Below are 17,493 nucleotides of genomic sequence, written 5' to 3'. Positions count from 1 at the left end.
ATCACCATCTGCAGTGATTTTGGAGCCCAAAAAAATAAAGTCTGACACTGTTTCCCCATCTATTTCCCATGAAGTGATGGGACCAGATGCCATGATTTTCATTTTCTGAATGTTGAGTTTTAAGCCAACTTTTTCACTCTCCTCTCTCTCTTTCATCAAGAGGCTTTTTAGTTTCTCTTCACTTTCTGCCATAAGAGTGGTATCATCTGCATATCTGAGGTTATTGATATTTCTCCCGGCAATCTTGATTCCAGCTTGTGCTTCTTCCAGCACAGCGTTTCTCATGATGTACTATGCATAAAAAATTAAATAAGCAGGATGACAATATACAGCCTTGACGTACTCCTTTTCCTATTTGGAACCAGTCTGTTGTTCCATGTCCAGTTCTAACTGTTGCTTCCTGACCTGCATATAGGTTTCTCAAGAGGCAGGTCAGGTGGTCTGGTATTCCCATCTCTTTCAGAATTTTCCACAGTTTATTGTGATCCACACAGTCAAAGGCTTTGGCATAGTCAAGAAAGCAGAAATTGATGTTTTTCTGGAACTCTCTTGCTTTTTCGATGACCCAGTGGATGTTGGTAATTTGATCTCTGGTTCCTCTGCCTTTTTTAAAACCAGCTTGAACATCTGGAAGTTTACGGTTCACGTATTCCTGAAGCCTGGCTTGGAGAATTTTGAGCATTACTTTACTAGCGTGTGAGATGAGTACAATTGTGCAGTAGTTTGAGCATTCTTTGGCATTGCCTTTCTTTGGGATTGGGATGAAAACTGACCTTTTCCAGTCCTGTGGCCACTGCTGAGTTTTCCAAATTTGCTGGCATATTGAGTGCAGTGCTTTCACAGCATCATCTTTCAGGATTTGAAATAGCTCAACTGGAATTCCATCACCTCCACTAGCTTTCTTCGTAGTGATGCTTTCTAAGGCCCACTTGACTTCACATTCCAGGATGTTTGGCTCTAGGTGAGTGATCACACCATCGTGATTATCTGGATCATGAAGATCTTTTTTGTACAGTTCTTCTGTGTATTCTTGCCACCTCTTCTTAATATCTTCTGATTCTGTTAGGTCCATACCATTTCTGTCCTTTTTCGAGCCCATCTTTGCATGAAATGTTCCCTTGGTATCTCTAATTTTCTTGAAGAGATCTCTAGTCTTTCCCATTCTGTTGTTTTCCTCTATTTCTTTGCATTGATCACTGAAGAAGGCTTTCTTATCTTTCCTTGCTATTCTTTGGAACTCTGCATTCAGCTGCTTATATCTTTCCTTTTCACTTCTCTTCTTTTTATAGCTATTTGTAAGGCCTCCTCAGACAGCCATTTTGCTTTTTTGCATTTCTTTTCCATGGGGATGGTGTTGATCCCTGTCTCCTGTACAATGTCACAAAGCATGGCCAAGAGGAGCTACCCCATGCCCAAGGTGAGGGGCTGTGACCGAGAGTGCCAGGCTGCAACGGTGCAGGAGCGGCCAAGAGGAGCTACCCCATGTCCTAGGACAGAGGCGGCACCTGATAGGAGCTACCCCACGTCCGAGGTCAGGGGTGACGGTGGAGAGGAGCAAACCCACAACCAAGTAGTGGCAGCTGCTCAGGCGCAGAAGGGCCGAGAGGAGCTATGCCACTTTCAAGGTCAGGAGGGGTGACTTGTCCAAGGTAAGGAGCAGCGGCTGTGCTTTGCTGGAGCGCCATGAAGAGATACCCCACATCCAAGGTAAGAGGAACCCAAGTAAGATGGTAGGTGTTGCGAAATGGCATCAGAGGGCAGACACACTGAAATCATAATCACAGAAAACTAGCTAATCTGATCACACAGACCACAGCCTGGTCTAACTCAATGAAACTAAGCCATACTGTGAGGGGCCACCCAAGAGGGATGGGTCATGGTGGAGAGGTCTGACAGAATGTGGTTCACTGGAGAAGGGAATGGCAAACCACTTTGATATTCTTGAGAACCCATGAACAGTATGAAAAGGCAAAATGATAGGATACTGAAAGAGGAACTCCCCAGATCAGTAGGTGCCCAATATGCTACTGGAGATCAGTGGAGAAATAACTCCAGAAAGAATGAAGGGATGGAGCCAAAGCAAAAACAATTCCGAGCTGTGGATGTGCCTGGTGATAGAAGCAAGGTCCAGTGCTGTAAAGAGCAATATTGCATTGGAACCTGGAATGTTAGGTCCATGAATCAAGACAAATTGGAAGTGGTCAAACAGGAGATGGCAAGAGTGAGTGTCGACATTCTAGGAATAAGTGAACTAAAATGGACTGGAATGGGTTAATTTAACTCAGATGACCATTATATCTACTACTGTGGGCAGGAATCCCTCAGAAGAAATGGAGTAGCCATCATGGTCAACAAAAGAGTCTGAAATGCAGTACTTGGATGCATCTCAAAAATGACAGAATGATCTTTGTTCGTTTCCAAGGCAAACCATTCAATATCATGGTAATCCAAGCCCATGCCCCAACCAGTAATGCTGAAGAAGCTGAAGTTGAATGGTTCTATGAAGACCTACAAGACCTTTTAGAACTAACACCCAACAAAGATGTCCTTTTCATTATAGCAGACTGGAATGCAAAAGTAGGAAGTCAAGAAACACCTGGAGTAACAGGCAAATTTGGCCTTGGAGTACGGAATGAAGCAGAGCAAAGGCTAATAGAGTTTTGCCAAGAAAATTCCCTGATCATAGCAAACACCCTCTTCCAACGACGCAAGAGAAGACTCTACACTTGGACATCACCAGATGGTCAACATCGAAATCAGATTGATTATATTCTTTGCAGCCAAAGATGGAGAAGCTCTATACAGTCAGCAAAAACAAGACTGGGAGCTGACTGTGGCTCAGATCATGAACTCCTTATTGCCAAATTCAGACTTAAACTGAAGAAAGTAGGGAAAACTACTAGACCATTCAGGTATGACCTAAATCAAATCCCTTATGATTATTAAATATAAGTCAGCAATATCATAATAACTGGACACAACTTTTCAGAACTGCTTCTTCCTTGGAGAGATCTTCTCTGACCTTAATTGGTTTGACTCAGGGTTGCCCTTCATTCTTAGAGATCCTGAACAATTTATGGATCTAAAAGGAAGGTCCCCACCTCCCTTAACACTAATACAATGTTGGCCTTTAGGGTTAGTGGTGGGGCAATTATAGAATGTTTCAACTCTGGGAGGTCATGAGCGTGGCTCCCATTATAGGGCCATATTTAGTTCAGTCCACTAGAAAGTCTAGCCACGCTATTGTTAAGAGTTCATAAAGGGATAGATATAAATTCTGTTCTACTCTCTGTGTACCCTAGGGAAAGTCATTTGGTCCTTCTTAGTGTCATCTCAAAGATAAAGGAATTGAACTGTAACATCTTAAGGGAGATAAGAAGTTCCATTATGAAGAAGTAATTTGGTTTACAATGATTTGTTCAGAGACTCCAGAGATGCAAAATATATCCCCGAGGAAAAAGACAACAGCTGAAAAGGTATATATATATAGGATCAGGAGTCAACCAAGCACTTTCAGAACCACAAAAAATTAAGGTATTTATCATTGGCAAGGGAATGAAAGAACCATACCCATAATGTGTTTGGTTGCAAAGTACTATGGTATCTCAGAACTGGGACACGTCTTCTCAGATATTTTATACCAGAAATTGGTAGAAACACCAAGGCTTTATATAAGAGGTTTGAACTGACTATTGTCCTTCAAGTTTCAAGGCATCTAGATGTCAGAATGTAGGGTTTTATGAACTTTAAAATGTTTGAAGGGCAGCATATCAGAATATAGGAGACGGCTGTGGGCTAAAATGACTCTGCTGGGCCACACAAGCTTTGAATTACAAGAACACGTCTCACAAAGCAGTGTTTGCTGATGGACTTTTGTGATTCTTGGAACAGAGTCTCATTGTAATTTCTGAATACTGAAACTGGGGCTCTTTAGTTGTTAGTTTCTCCAACCACTGGATGAAATAAGACCTTGTATTTTCTGGAGCAGAGATTCTCTAAGTGAGGTCCTTGGATCCCTGTATGTCTCTGATATAATTTTAGGAGGTCAATAAGATCCTTTCCTCTCCAACTACTTGTTTCTGTGGGGCTTGATTTTCTTCTAAAACTTCAAACAAAATAATCGATCACAATAAATTGATTGCAAGAGCAGATATGAGAATCCAGTTCTTTTCTATTAGGCCAGACAGTATTGAGATTTGCTAAAATATAAAACTATGCCATCACCTCATTAACTTGTTTAGGAAAATGTAATTATTTTCTTTTAAAAGGAAACTATTTCTTTTTAATATATAATGACTTTATTCCTCCTAAAACTAAACAAAAATGTTATACATCTTTCAATTTTAATATCTATTATGGAAAAATTCATAAATACAATTCACACAATAAAAAGCCCTTTGGGAGGCTTCGATAATTTTTAAGAGGGTAAAGAGATAAAAATGTCTTACAGCCACTGTCTCAGAGGCATCAGAATTCAAGTGTTTCTGAATAAGTAATCAGTCTTTTAATAACAGAGTAAAAGTGATCAAAGATTCTTGCTTTCTAAGTTTCTATGAGATGTTGTCTGGGAGATATGGGGGTTTAGATATTTACTTGGTTTGATGTACAGTGACCCATCTGGCACGTGAGGGTCTCCCTTCAGGGTCTGGACTCTCTCCACCCTGGATTGGCTTTGAGCTTGGGAGTAAACCTTGAGAGAGAACACTAGTGAGGATCATACTGTTCACCTACATTTCCACTTCTAGAATAACCCAGTGATGAAAGTGCCCTATGCTAAAGTCTTTGACTGTGTGGATCACAACAAACTGTGGGAAATTCTTTAAGAGACGGGAGTAACAGATAATCTTACCTATCTCCTGAGAAATCTTTATATGGGTCAAGAAGCAACAGTTAGAACCGGACTTGGAACAACTAACTGGTTCAAAATTGGGAAAGGAATACATAAAGGCTATAAATTGTCACCCTGCTTATTTAACTTCTATGCAGAGTACATCATGTGAAATGCCAGGCTGGATGAAGCACAAGCTGGAATCAAGATTGCCGGGAGAAATATCAACAACTTCAGATATGCAGGTAATACCATCCTAATGGCAGAAAGAGAAGAGGAACTAAAGAGCCTCTTGATAAGGGTGAAAGAGGAGAATGAAAAGACTGGCTTGAAACTCAACATCAGAAAAGATCATGGCATCTAGCCCCATCACTTCCTGGCAAATACAAGGGGAAAAGTGGAAGCAGTGACAGATTTTATTTTCTTGGATTCCAAAATCACTGTGGATGGTGATTGCAGCCATGAAATTAAAAGATGCTTGCTCATTGGAAGAAAAGCTGTGACCAACATAGACAGCATATTATAAAGCAGAGATACACTTTGCCAATGAAGGTCCGTATAGTCAAGGCTAAGGTTTTTCCAGTAGTCATGTACAGATGTGAGAGTTGGACCATAAAGAAGGCTGAGCACCAAAGAATAGATGCTTTCGAACTGTGGTGTTGGAGAAGACTCCAGAACATCCCTTGGACTTCAAGGAGACCAAACTAGTCAATCCTAAAGGAAATCAACCCTGAATATTCATTGGAAGGACTGACATTGAAGTTAAAGCTTCAGTACTTTGGCCACCTGATGTGAAGAGCTGACTCACTGGAAAAGACCCTGATGCTGGAAAAGATCGAAGGCAAAAGGAGAAGCGGGTGGCAGAGGATGAGCTGATTGGATGGCATCACTGACTCAATGGACATGAATTTAAGCAAATTCCTGGAGATAGTGGAGGACAGAGGAGGCTAGCATGCTGAAGTCCATGGGGTCGCAGAGAGTTGGACATGACTAAGCATCTGAACAACAACAGCAACAACAGAAGTGCCCTGCAGCAGGCATGATCGGATTAAATGAAAAACTTAGGATAAATGCAAGGAAAATCTGTTGATATTAGTGAGAAATATTACATTTTAAAATATTATCTTTAGGTAACTGATTGAAGCTTTATCACTTAATGTATCAAATACAAACATTCTCTGTCAATATTTCACTGGTCTGCAGTTTACAGGAAACAATAAACAATACTGTTAAGCTTTATCTTTGGAGCAAAAAGATTTATGAGGATGGAAAATCTCAGTATAAGTTTGGCTAATTGCGATGAATTCCAACTAAATGTATGAAAATAAATTTAGAATGGAAATACTTTCAAATAAAATATTAAAAGATGAAATTTTAATGCTTTGGAATATACTTCATATTTCCAGCTAACCCATAATGGACTTTTATATATATATATATATATATATATATTACTGGACTTACTAAATGAAAGCAAAACTCTTGCTTTGCAATTTTGAACAAGTTGTTTAGTTTTCTAGTTAACACTACTATCAAATAAGGAGAGTACATCAATAATCATCAGTTTTAACATAAGTAGGTTTCTTAAGTATATTTTGTTCTCAGGTAATAAAACATGTCACCCGCTGCCTTATAATTCTTTTTGTTTACCCTTTAAACTATTTTTACTATAAGGTTCAAAGGCAAGATTCATCACAATCTTAGATCAATCATCACAAAATGGTGAATGGCGACATCAGTTCAGTGACATTTTATAGAAGACCTCAACAATATTATAGAAAACTACAGTATTTCAGGCAAGAGTAGAATTTTTACCTTTAAAGAATTTAGATTTTTTAGTAAAAAAATTTTTTGACTCACTAGCTCATTGAGTATGTTCTTCCCCACATTGTGCTGGGCTCTCTTGGGGGTGGTGGGGGTGGAGTAGAGATGGAGGTGAGGGATAGAGGTAATTCTTGGGCCAGTTCAATTTTTACTTATCTGGTTCACTAATATTTGTGTCACATGATTTAAGAACTCGTTTTTTGCTACTTCTGGGTTTTATACAATTTTAAACAACTCTTTCTTAAATTTTCTGGTTCCCAAAGCAGTGGGATAAAAACTTTGTCAAAGAGCATGCTAATTCAAAGCCATAGACTTATAGCTTATCTACCATGGTACTATATTTTAAGTAACCAATTATTATTTAAAATTACGGTTTCAGTGGCATTAAGGAAGCATAGGAGTCACGAACTCTGTATGATTACAAAGAACTGGGATTCTCATTAAAGGACATAGAAAGTTAATTAAAAGCTAATTAAATGAAAAATTTCAAATATCTGATATTCTCTACTTATTCAGTACATCTGGAGAATTGTAAACTGTGATCAATGACAAGTAAAAGACACAAGTCTTTCTCTTGGAATAATCTCAGCCTCTTTGAGAAAAAGGGTCAAATGTTTATATAATATAATCCACTCACATCACATCAAAAAGAGGAAGAAATACTCAGTCTGTGATGTATTGTACAGATTCATTAACTTCAGAGAAGCTGTGCAGGGAATTCTCTAATACAAATGGAATTTATATTTACATTACAGTACATCAATACTGTAGCATACATCAAAGCTTGTGATTATTATGCAAAGATTCCAAGTAAATAAGTACTGGTAATACAATTAACATCTGAGAAGAGTAATTAGTAAACTTCTTTTTCTCTTTTACACAAAACAGATTTCTTATTTTCAATAAAAGCAACATAGAATACTGGGCTTCTCTGACAGCTCAGTTGGTAAAGAATCCGCCGGAATTGCAGGAGATCCTGGTTCGATTCCTGGGTTAGGAAGATCCCCTGGAGAAGGGATAGGCTACGCATTCTAGTATTCTTGGGCTTCCTCTGTGGCTCAGCTGCTAAAGAATCTGCCTGAAATGAGGGAGACCTGGGTTTGATCCCTGGGTTTGGAAGATCCTCTGGAGAAGGGAAAGGTTACCCACTCCAGTATTCTGGCCTGGGGAATTCCATGGACTATACAGTCAGACTCTATACTATACTAAAGAGTCAGACACGACTGAGCAACTTTCACTCACTCAGAATACTACATCCAAGGGTAATATATCCATGAAGAAGGCAATCAAAATATCAAAAAAGAATTTACCATTATCAAAAGATGAGGCATATAAGTCTACCCCCAAAGGGATGAGAAGTTGAAAATAATGTAACTCATATGACAAACCCACCCTGGCCTGCTCTCAGCTACGCTGGTAGCTCAGCTAGTAAAGAATGCACCTGTGATGCAGGAGACCCCAGTTGGATTCCTGAGTCAGGAAGATCCACTGGAGAAGAGATAGGCTACCCATTCCAGTATTCTTGGGCTTCCCTGGTGGCCCAGATGGTAAAGAATTTGCCTGCAATGTGGGAGACCTGGGTTTGATCCCTGTGTTGGGAAGATTGCCGGGAGAAGGGAACAGCTACCCACTCTAGTATTCTGGCCTGGAGAATTCCATGGACTATACAGTCCCTGGTGTCACAAAGAACCTCTATTTTACTATAGGACTGAATTTCATCTGTCTACAGGACCAGGGAAGGGTGTGTGTGTGTGTGGTTGTCTCTCCCTGGAAGCTGTCAGCCCTGAGATGTGTCAGTCACCAGTAGATCTCTGAGAATGTACTGATTCCCTCTTCTGCCCTGAGTAGGATCTTTCAAGTCTTGAAACCTTGGCTTGGGCCCTGGCACTATGCAAAGCTTTCCCCGATTTTCTCCTCCCTCCCCCATTTTGACTTCTGATTCTTGTCCTACCAATTCCCAGCTGCCTCCTAGATTCTAGTTCCCATAGGTTGTTGCTCATGCAGAAAACACACACTGTTATACTTCCCTTAAGATACACCTGTCGCTTTCTGACAAGGGATGAATTCTAATTTATACTGTCGTTTTCTGCTTCTGCCTTTGTCTGTCCACAAAAATAATTTCTACAATGGAGAATGATCAAAGGCAGTACAGACAGTGAGAGACACAAACTCTCCCTTTTCTGCAACGCTTCAGCTGCTCACAAACTGTCTCCCTTTCTTTTGCTTTAACTGTACATAAACCTGCTGAATCCTTTTCTGTTGTCCTTAGCTCCTCCAAGTAGGAGCTATGATCCTATACGAAAACTTCCTGGTTGCATGAAATAAATTGTCTGTAACTCTGCATTTGCTCCAGCACATAAACTAAATTGTCTGTAACAAGAGTGTATTTTCAATGATGAATCACACCTGCAGAGCACTTTGTGATTGAAATGACAGTGAGAAGAGGGAGAAGGAGAGAGAGGGCAAGGTGTGGGGGGAGGGGGGAGGGGGGAGAGAGAGAGAGAGACAGAGAATGCTCAACAATAACAATGTATGCTCAGTTGCTCAGTCGTGTCTGACTCTGCGACCCAATGGATTGCAGCTCATCAGGCTTGGACTGCAGCCCATCAGGCTTCTTTGTGCATGGAATTTTCTAGGCAGGAATACTGGAGCGGGTTGCCATTTCCTCTTCCAGTGGATCTTCCCAACCCAGGGATTGAACCAGAGTCTCTTGTGTCTCCTGCATTATCAGCAGGCAGATTCTTTACCACTGAGCCACGTGAGAAGCCCCAACAATAACAAAGCACAAACAGAAAGTTAATCTCACAGGATGGCTCCAGTGAGGATGGCTCTTCAACACATCTTCCAAGTGGATGGTGTATTCTTCACTCCCCCTCTCTAGAGTAACTTTTAGAATAATGTGCTCCCAGTACACAAAAGGCAGGGACTGCCATTTCAGAAAGCCCCATACAATACACTTGGTCAAAAATAGCCAGAAGTTTAAGAATGGCAATATGGAGGGTAAATGGGCAGCAGAGAAATTTTCTCTAGAAGGAAATTTAAATAATACTACTCCAGTGCATCATTTCCAAAACCAAAGTGTGTCTGTAACAGCACTGCATATACTTATTGGGTAAGTGGGAGAATGAGTAAGTGAGCAAGTGAATGGGCTGAGAGCCAAGAATTCCCAGGAATTCTGTGTACTGTCCTTGGAATTCTTCCTTAGTGACTATGCCACTGTGTATAACAGCCTTTTTATTTTTGTTGTTGAACTGCACAACAGGGATTCACTTCATGGATACCCTGCAAGTTGAAGGATCTGAGTTGTTTTAATGCAAGTGGTGTCTGAGAGTGATTGAGTTTAGTATCACTTCAGTTCAGTTCAGTCACTCAGTCATGTCTGACCCCATGAACCTCAGCACGCCAGGCCTCCCTGTCCATCACCAACTCCTGGAGTTCACCCAAACTCATGTCCATCGAGTCGGTGATGCCATCCAGCCATCTCATCCTCTCGTCCCCTTCTCCTCCTGCCCCCAATCTCTCCCTGCATCAGGGTCTTTTCCAATGAGTCAACTCTTCGCATGAGGTGGCCAAAGTACTGGAGTTTCAGCCTCAGCATCAGTCCTTCCAATGAACACCCAGGGCTGGTCTCCTTTAGGATGGACTGGTTGGATCTCCTTGCAGTCCAAGGGACTCTCAAGAGTCTTCTCAAACACCACAGTTCAAAAGCATCAATTCTTCAGCACTCAGCTTTCTTCACAGTCCAACTCTCACATCCATACATGACTACCGGAAAAACCATAGCCTTGACTAGACAGACCTTTGTTGGCAAAGTAATATCTCTGCTTTTTAATATGCTATCTAGTTTGGTCAGAACTTTCCTATAGTATCACTTATAGTCATCCAAATAGAAATTGAGAATAATTTCCAGTATCCAGATGTCAGGCATGATGTAGGTGAACTATTCAGATAATTGCATTGTTTATTCAGATGTTTTAGCTGGTTATCTCCATAATATACCCTCTACCAGCAAAAAACAAATAAGTGAGTAAATTAATAAGTAGCTCATATAAAACCACAAAAATAAACAAAAAGTAATTTTACCACTAAAAAGCTAATTCCTAAATAGCAAATGTTGAGATAAAACAAGTACTATTTTTATCAAAATGGCCTATCCTGATATATCGTCAGAGTTGCATTCATAATTAAAAAAACTCATTAAAAAAATCACATTTTAACCACAATGTCAGAATGGAAAAGGAAAATAGGTGCTAGAAGTTTAGGCTTGGAGAAATACTGTTGGTTTTCATTCATGAGTTTCAGTATGCAGTTGTATTGACAGTACAATTCATCTGGCAAAGCGAGAGCAGAAGTACAGCTCACTTTGGCCAAGCACTGTGGCTACTTCCCATTCACCAAGGAAACTGTCAAGCAGACACCTTACACGTTCTCATCACCTTTATCACTCACTGTTCTGATAAGAACCAGGTCTCTCAAACAGAGCGGATTTGCACAGTGTTCCTTTATAGGTAAGAGGTAGGGAATAGGATTCTAACAAATAGTGATCACAGAAATGAATCTCATTCTTTTAGATTCAATAAGTTTATATTAAATTAATTATGTGACATGAACTTGAGTGCAAAAAACATATTTGTAATCACGTAGTGTTTAAGGAAATGGCAACCTACTCCAGTGTTCTTGCCTGGAGAATCCCAGGGATGGGGGAGCCTGGTGGGCTGCCGTCTATAGGGTCACACAGAGTCGGACACGACTGAAGTGACTTAGCAGCAGCAGCAGTGTTTAATATTACTCTTATAGTACACCAAGAAGAAATTCACTGGATCTGCCTGTATATCAAATGTTACATTATTTGATAAAATAACTAAAGTAGCAAAACATATGTCATTTAAAAAAATACCTCAAAATGGTGCAACTAGAGATTAATATACTAAGTGAAGTCATAAAGAGAGAGACAAATACCATATGATATTACTTATATGTGCAATCTAAAAATGAACCAATCTATGAGACAGAAACAGAGAACAGAGATTCACAGACACAGAGAACAGACTTCTAGTTGTCAAGAAGGAAAGGATTAGGGAAGGGATGGAGTGGGAGGCTGGGGTTAGCACGTGCAAACTACTATATACAGAATGGATAAACAATAGGTCCTACTATATAGCACAAAGAACTATATTCAATATCCTGTGATAAACCATCATGGACAAGAATTTAAAAGTGTGTGTGTGTGTGTATATACATACATACATACATACATATATATATTTGAATTGCTTTGCTATACAGCATAAATTAACACAACACTGTAAAGCAACCATACTTCTATTTTAAAAAAAAATCCCCAAACCAACATATACACACACACACACAGGATGTGGGTCACACACACACAAACACACACACAGATGAGGTCACTCCCAACAGGAAGTGATACTTTTTTTCTAGAGTTTGAAATGGAGACCACCTTACCCTTCAACCAAAAAACATTAGTTAAAGCAAAGTTATGGAGCCTGGTATAATTTCAGACTTCCTCTGAGTAGGGATGCTTTGACAGTGAAAATCTATATATGTATACATGTGAAAACATGCTTGAAAGATGTATAACACAGATAACAGATTTGTTGGGATGATGAAATTGTGTTTTCTGATGTATTTTCCACACACTATACAATTTTTATGTCATAACAATAATTAATTATAAAATGAATTGGAATTCATTTTTAACTTCCCAGTTCAATTAGTCCTCTTTCCAAGAAAACTTTCATAATATCTTATTTATATATTATTTTTGGAATTTGTGCATGTTCTAGAGTTACAGTTTCCAGTTTGCTTATAATAAGCTAATAAGCTGTGCATTAATTTGGTCCTAGATTTTGGGGATGGGTATAAGAATTTGTAAGTAAATTCTGGATGTTGTTAATAATAAGTCTTTTAACTAAAATTTGGGAATGCAAATACTTGTTTTACTATTCTGCTCAGAAAGGATAACAATTGCCATGTGCATACGTGCAAAAATCATGGAGCTTCCTTCTCCAATGACTAACTTTTATCTAATATTTTCACATGGGCATTCTTTATTCTAAATGGTCACTAATTTCACCCTTTGATGTAGTATTTTTTTTTTTACAGAAAATTATCAATTTGTTATTTAAACAAATTTAACTCCCAATCTACTACTTTCTTAAATCTTTGTTACTAGAGATGGGTCATTCCCATCAGGAAGTACTACTTTCTTCTAGAGTTTGCAATGGAGACAACCTTACCCTTCAACCATGCAATCTTCATGGCTCAAAGAAACCCATCTGCAATAGAAACCACAACAGGATCTGGAAGAACAACAAAAGGGAAGGGACCTTGATGCAAGTCCAAGCTTTTCCAAGTAAGCACAGAGTAATCTAATTTGTTAGAGATTAATTTGATGTAGCTAGTGAGCTTGTACACAGCCACATGCAGGTTAAAAGTTATATACAACGACCACGTGCTTCAACATTTGAAAATCAGTTAATATAATTATCAACAGCCTAAAATAGAAAAATCACATCATCATATCAGCAGATATAGAAAAAACCATTTGATAAAATGCATGTTCCATTCATGATTAAAACTCTCAGGAAACAAGGATTAGAGGGGAATTTCCTTAACTTATAAACAATACCCACAAAAATCCTACATCTAAACATTATATTTAATGGTGAGAAACTTGAAGTTTTCTCACTAAGATCAGGTACAAGACAGGGTGCCCCCTTTTACCTCTCCTCTTCAACACTGTATTAGAAGTTCTAGGGAGAAGGCAATGGCACCCCACTCCAGTACTCTTGCCTGGAAAATCCCATGGATGGAGGAGCCTGGTGGGCTGCAGTCCATGGGGTCGCTAAAAGTTGGACACGACTGAGCGACTTCCCATTCACTTTTCACTTTTATGTATTGGAGAAGGAAATGGCAACCCACTCCAGTGTTCTTGCCTGGAGAATCCCAGGGACGGGGAGCCTGGTGGGCTGCCGTCTATAGGGTGGCACATCGCACAGAGTCGTACATGACTGAAGTGACTTAGCAGCAGTAGTAGTAGTAGCTAATGCAATAAGATAAGTAAAGGAAATAAAAGGTACACATATTTGAATAGAATAAATAAAAATGTCTTTGTTGTCAGATGACGTGATCAACTATACAGATAATTTAAAAGAACTGACAAAAAATCTCCCAGAACTAATAATGATTATAGCAAGTTTGTAGGATAGGATGTAATTACATAAAAAGTAATTTCATTCCTATATACCAACAGTGAACAAGTGGAATTTGAAACAGGCCAGATGATACAAAAGGCTAAATACAACTTGATTGAATCTCTATAATATTCTGGAAAAGGTAAAACAATAGAGAAATTAAATCTGTGTTTGTCAGAGGCTGAGAGTGGAAGAAAAAGACTGAGTACAAAGGGACAAGGAACCTATTGGCATGATGGACATATTCTGGGTCTTGATTTTGGTGGTGATTAGTTTGATACATCAGTATCAATCAAATTTAACATTTAAAAGGAGTGAATATATCATGTTTCAATAAACATTCCTTAAAAAACAGTACTGTTTACATTAGCACTACAAATATGAAATATTTAGGAATTTGTAACAAAATATATGCAAGATCTAAGTGAGGAAAACAATAATACTCTGATTAACAAAGTCAAAGAACTAAATTCATGGAGAGGTAATACATGTTCATACTTAATATCATCAAAATATCAGCCCTTCCCAAATTTATCTATAAATTCAATTGCAATCCCAATCAAAATTACAGAAAATTATTCTATAGGTATTAACAAACTGATTCTTAACTTATATGAGATGCAAAAGACCCAGAATAGCTAACACAATATTCAAGGGAAGAACCAAGTCAGAAGGCTGATATTACTTGATTTCAAGACTTAAGACAAAGCTGCAATAATTAAGACAGTGTGGTGTTAGCAAAAGAATAGACAAATAGATACATGGAACAGAAGAGACAGCCCAGACCCCCATACAGATCTTTGACAAAGAAGCAAAGGAAATACAATGACGCTGCTGCTGCTGCTAAGTCACTTCAATCGTGTCTGACTCTGTGTGACCCCATATAGTCGGCAGACCACCAGGGTCCCACGTCCCTGGGATTCTCCAGGCAAGAACACTGGAGTGGGTTGCCATTTCCTTCTCCAATGCAAGAAAGTGAAAAGTGAAAGTGAAGTCGGTCAGTTGTGTCCGACCCTCAGCGACCCCATGGACTGCAGCTAGTTTTTTTCAACAAATGTTGATTGAACAACTGGACATCCACATGCAAAAACACAAATCTAGACACAGACATTATACCCTTCACAAAAGTTAATTCAAAATGGATCACAGACCTCAATGTAATACATAAAATTATCAAACTCCTAGAAGGTAACTCCTAACATATTTTAAGGTGAAAATCTAAATGACCTTGTGTATACTGATGACTTTTTAGATATATCACCAGAGGTATGATCCATGAAAGAAATAATTGATAAGCTGGGCTTCATAAAAATTAAAAACTTCTGCTCTGCAAAAAGACACTGCCAGGAGATTGAGAAGACAAGTCACAGACAGTGAGAAAATATTTGACAAAGTCTATCAGATAAAGGTCTATTATCCAAAATACATAAAGAAATCCTAAAACACTCTAAAATAAGAATAAACATCCTGACTTTAAAAAAATAGTCCAAAGACCTTAACAGACACCTCACCAAAGAAGAAATATGGATGGAAACTAAACATATGAAAAGATGCTCTGCATCATATGTCATCTGGGAAATGTAAGTTAAAACAACAGTCAGGATTCACTAAGACGTATTAGAATGGCCCAAATCCAGAACACCAACATCACCGAATCCTGGTGAAGATGGGGAGCAACAGTAACTGTCATTAACTGCTGATGGAAATGTAAAATTTCCAGAGACTTTGGAAGACTCTTTGGTACAGAGACCTTGGAAGACAACTCGGCAGTTTCTAAACAAGTTCTTATCATATGGTTCAGCAATCACACTCCTTGTTATTTACCAAAAGTAGCTGAAAAATTTGTGCGTGAAAAACTTGCACAAAGATGTTTACAGCACCTTTATTCATAATTGCCCAAACTTGGAAGCAACCAAGACATCTGTCAGTTGGTGAATGGATCAATAAACTATGGTACATCCAGACAATGAAATACTATTTAGCATTAAAAAACAAATTAGCAACCAAGCAGTGAAAAGTCACAGAAAAGCATTACATGGATATTAATTAAGAGAAAGAAGCCAACCTGAAAAGGCTGCATGCTGTATAATTCAAACTATATGACATTCTAGAAAAGGCAAAACTATGGAGATAGTGTCAGACTTTATTTTTTTGGGCTCCAAAATCACTGCAGATGGTGACTGCAGTCAGGAAATTAAAAGATGCTTACTCCTTGAAAGGAGGGTTATGACCAACCTAGATAGCATATTAAAAAGCAGAGACATTACTTTGCCATGGTTTTTCCTGTGGTTATGTATGAATGTGACAGTTGGACTGTGAAGAAGGCTGAGTGCCAAAGAATTGATGCTTTTGAACTGTGGTGTTTGAGAAGACTCTTGAGAGTCCCTTGGACTGCAAGGAGATCCAACCAGTCCATTCTGAAGGAGATCAGCCCTGGGATTTCTTTGGAAGGCATGATGCTAAAGCTGAAACTCCAGTACTTTGGCCACCTCACGCGAAGAGTTGACTCATTGGAAAAGACTCTGATGCTGGGAGGGATTGAGGGCAGGAGGAGAAGGGGACAACAGAGGATGAGATGGCTGGATGGTATCACCGACTCAATGGACGTGAGTCTGAGTGAACTCCGGGAGTTGGTGATGGACAGGGAGGCCTGGCTGTGATTCATGGGGTCGCGAAGAGTCGGACACGACTGAGCAACTGAACTGAACTGATGGAGACAATAAAATCAGTGGTTGCCAGAAGTGGAGTTAGTAGCAGAGCAGAGAGTTTTTAGGGCAGTGAAACTAGGTCTGCATGATACTGTCATAGTATCATACTGTCACAAGCATTAAAACACTCGTTTAAACCCATAGAAGGTACAACAACAGGAGCGAAGCATAGTTTAAACTACATACTTGATTATGAGGTATCAATCTAGGTTCATCAGTGGTAACAACTGTATCACTGATGGCAGATGCTGATGACGGAACACACTATGCACGTATGGGGGTGGGGAACACGTGGGAAATCTTTGTACGCTCCTCTCCATTTTCCTGTGAACCTAAAACTGCTCATAAAGCTTTTTAAAATTTTGTTAAAAAAATTTTTTTTTATAAAATAGCAGAAAGAAAGCACAAAATGTAAGACGAAGGAAGGATTATTCAAGCTAAAGTTTAGGTTTCTAAGGCAATGTGCTTCCAAGGCTGTTGGTTGGCTGCGGTCTATGATAGGGCTGGTTGTTGTGTGATTCTGAATGTGAGGTGCTAGTTGCAGGCAGGTGGACTCACTGGATTCCACATTATTTTTATTCTCGTTTCTTCATCTCACTTGTTAATCACATGTGTTGGCTTGTACTTTGAAACCATCTCTTAGATATCATTTCATTCTGCAGCATATTTGGAGGTTTAAAATACAAACAGTAGATCACCTCAAGTAGGTGAATCCAGGTTTGGGATTCTATTTCCTTGATCTCTTTCTGTTTTCCCACTGACCCATTACTAAAATTTTGATTAAAAGTTGGAAATTGACCCACCATTGAAAGCCATAAATGTTCAGAAAGGAATGTTTATGAAAGGCTTAAAAGAAGTAAGAGATGAAAGCCAAAAAACATAAAGTGAACACTGCAAAAATGTTTGTATGGAT

General features: G+C 39.1%; 1 protein-coding gene across 20 annotated transcripts in view; it reads right to left on the bottom strand.

Moving 5' to 3' along the window:
- B3GALT1 (beta-1,3-galactosyltransferase 1) overlaps positions 1–17,493 on the bottom strand; it is a 629,012-nt gene that overhangs the window by 144,170 nt on the left and 467,349 nt on the right. For 3 of the 20 annotated variants that reach the window (XM_086356137.1, XM_086356166.1, XM_086356267.1), the window contains one exon: positions 12,916–12,978. The exons of the other annotated variants lie outside the window; for them this stretch is intronic. The gene's annotated coding sequence lies outside the window, so the exon portion shown is untranslated. The remainder of the gene's footprint in view (positions 1–12,915; positions 12,979–17,493) is intronic. 20 annotated transcript variants of the gene reach the window in all.

The sequence above is a fragment of the Bos grunniens genome, chromosome 2 (assembly GCF_055505025.1).
Source record: "Bos grunniens cultivar Pamir isolate PY7600 chromosome 2, Bosgru_T2T1.0, whole genome shotgun sequence".
NCBI classification, from domain to species: domain Eukaryota; kingdom Metazoa; phylum Chordata; class Mammalia; order Artiodactyla; family Bovidae; genus Bos; species Bos grunniens.
This window is presented reverse-complemented; position numbering and strand designations above follow the sequence as displayed.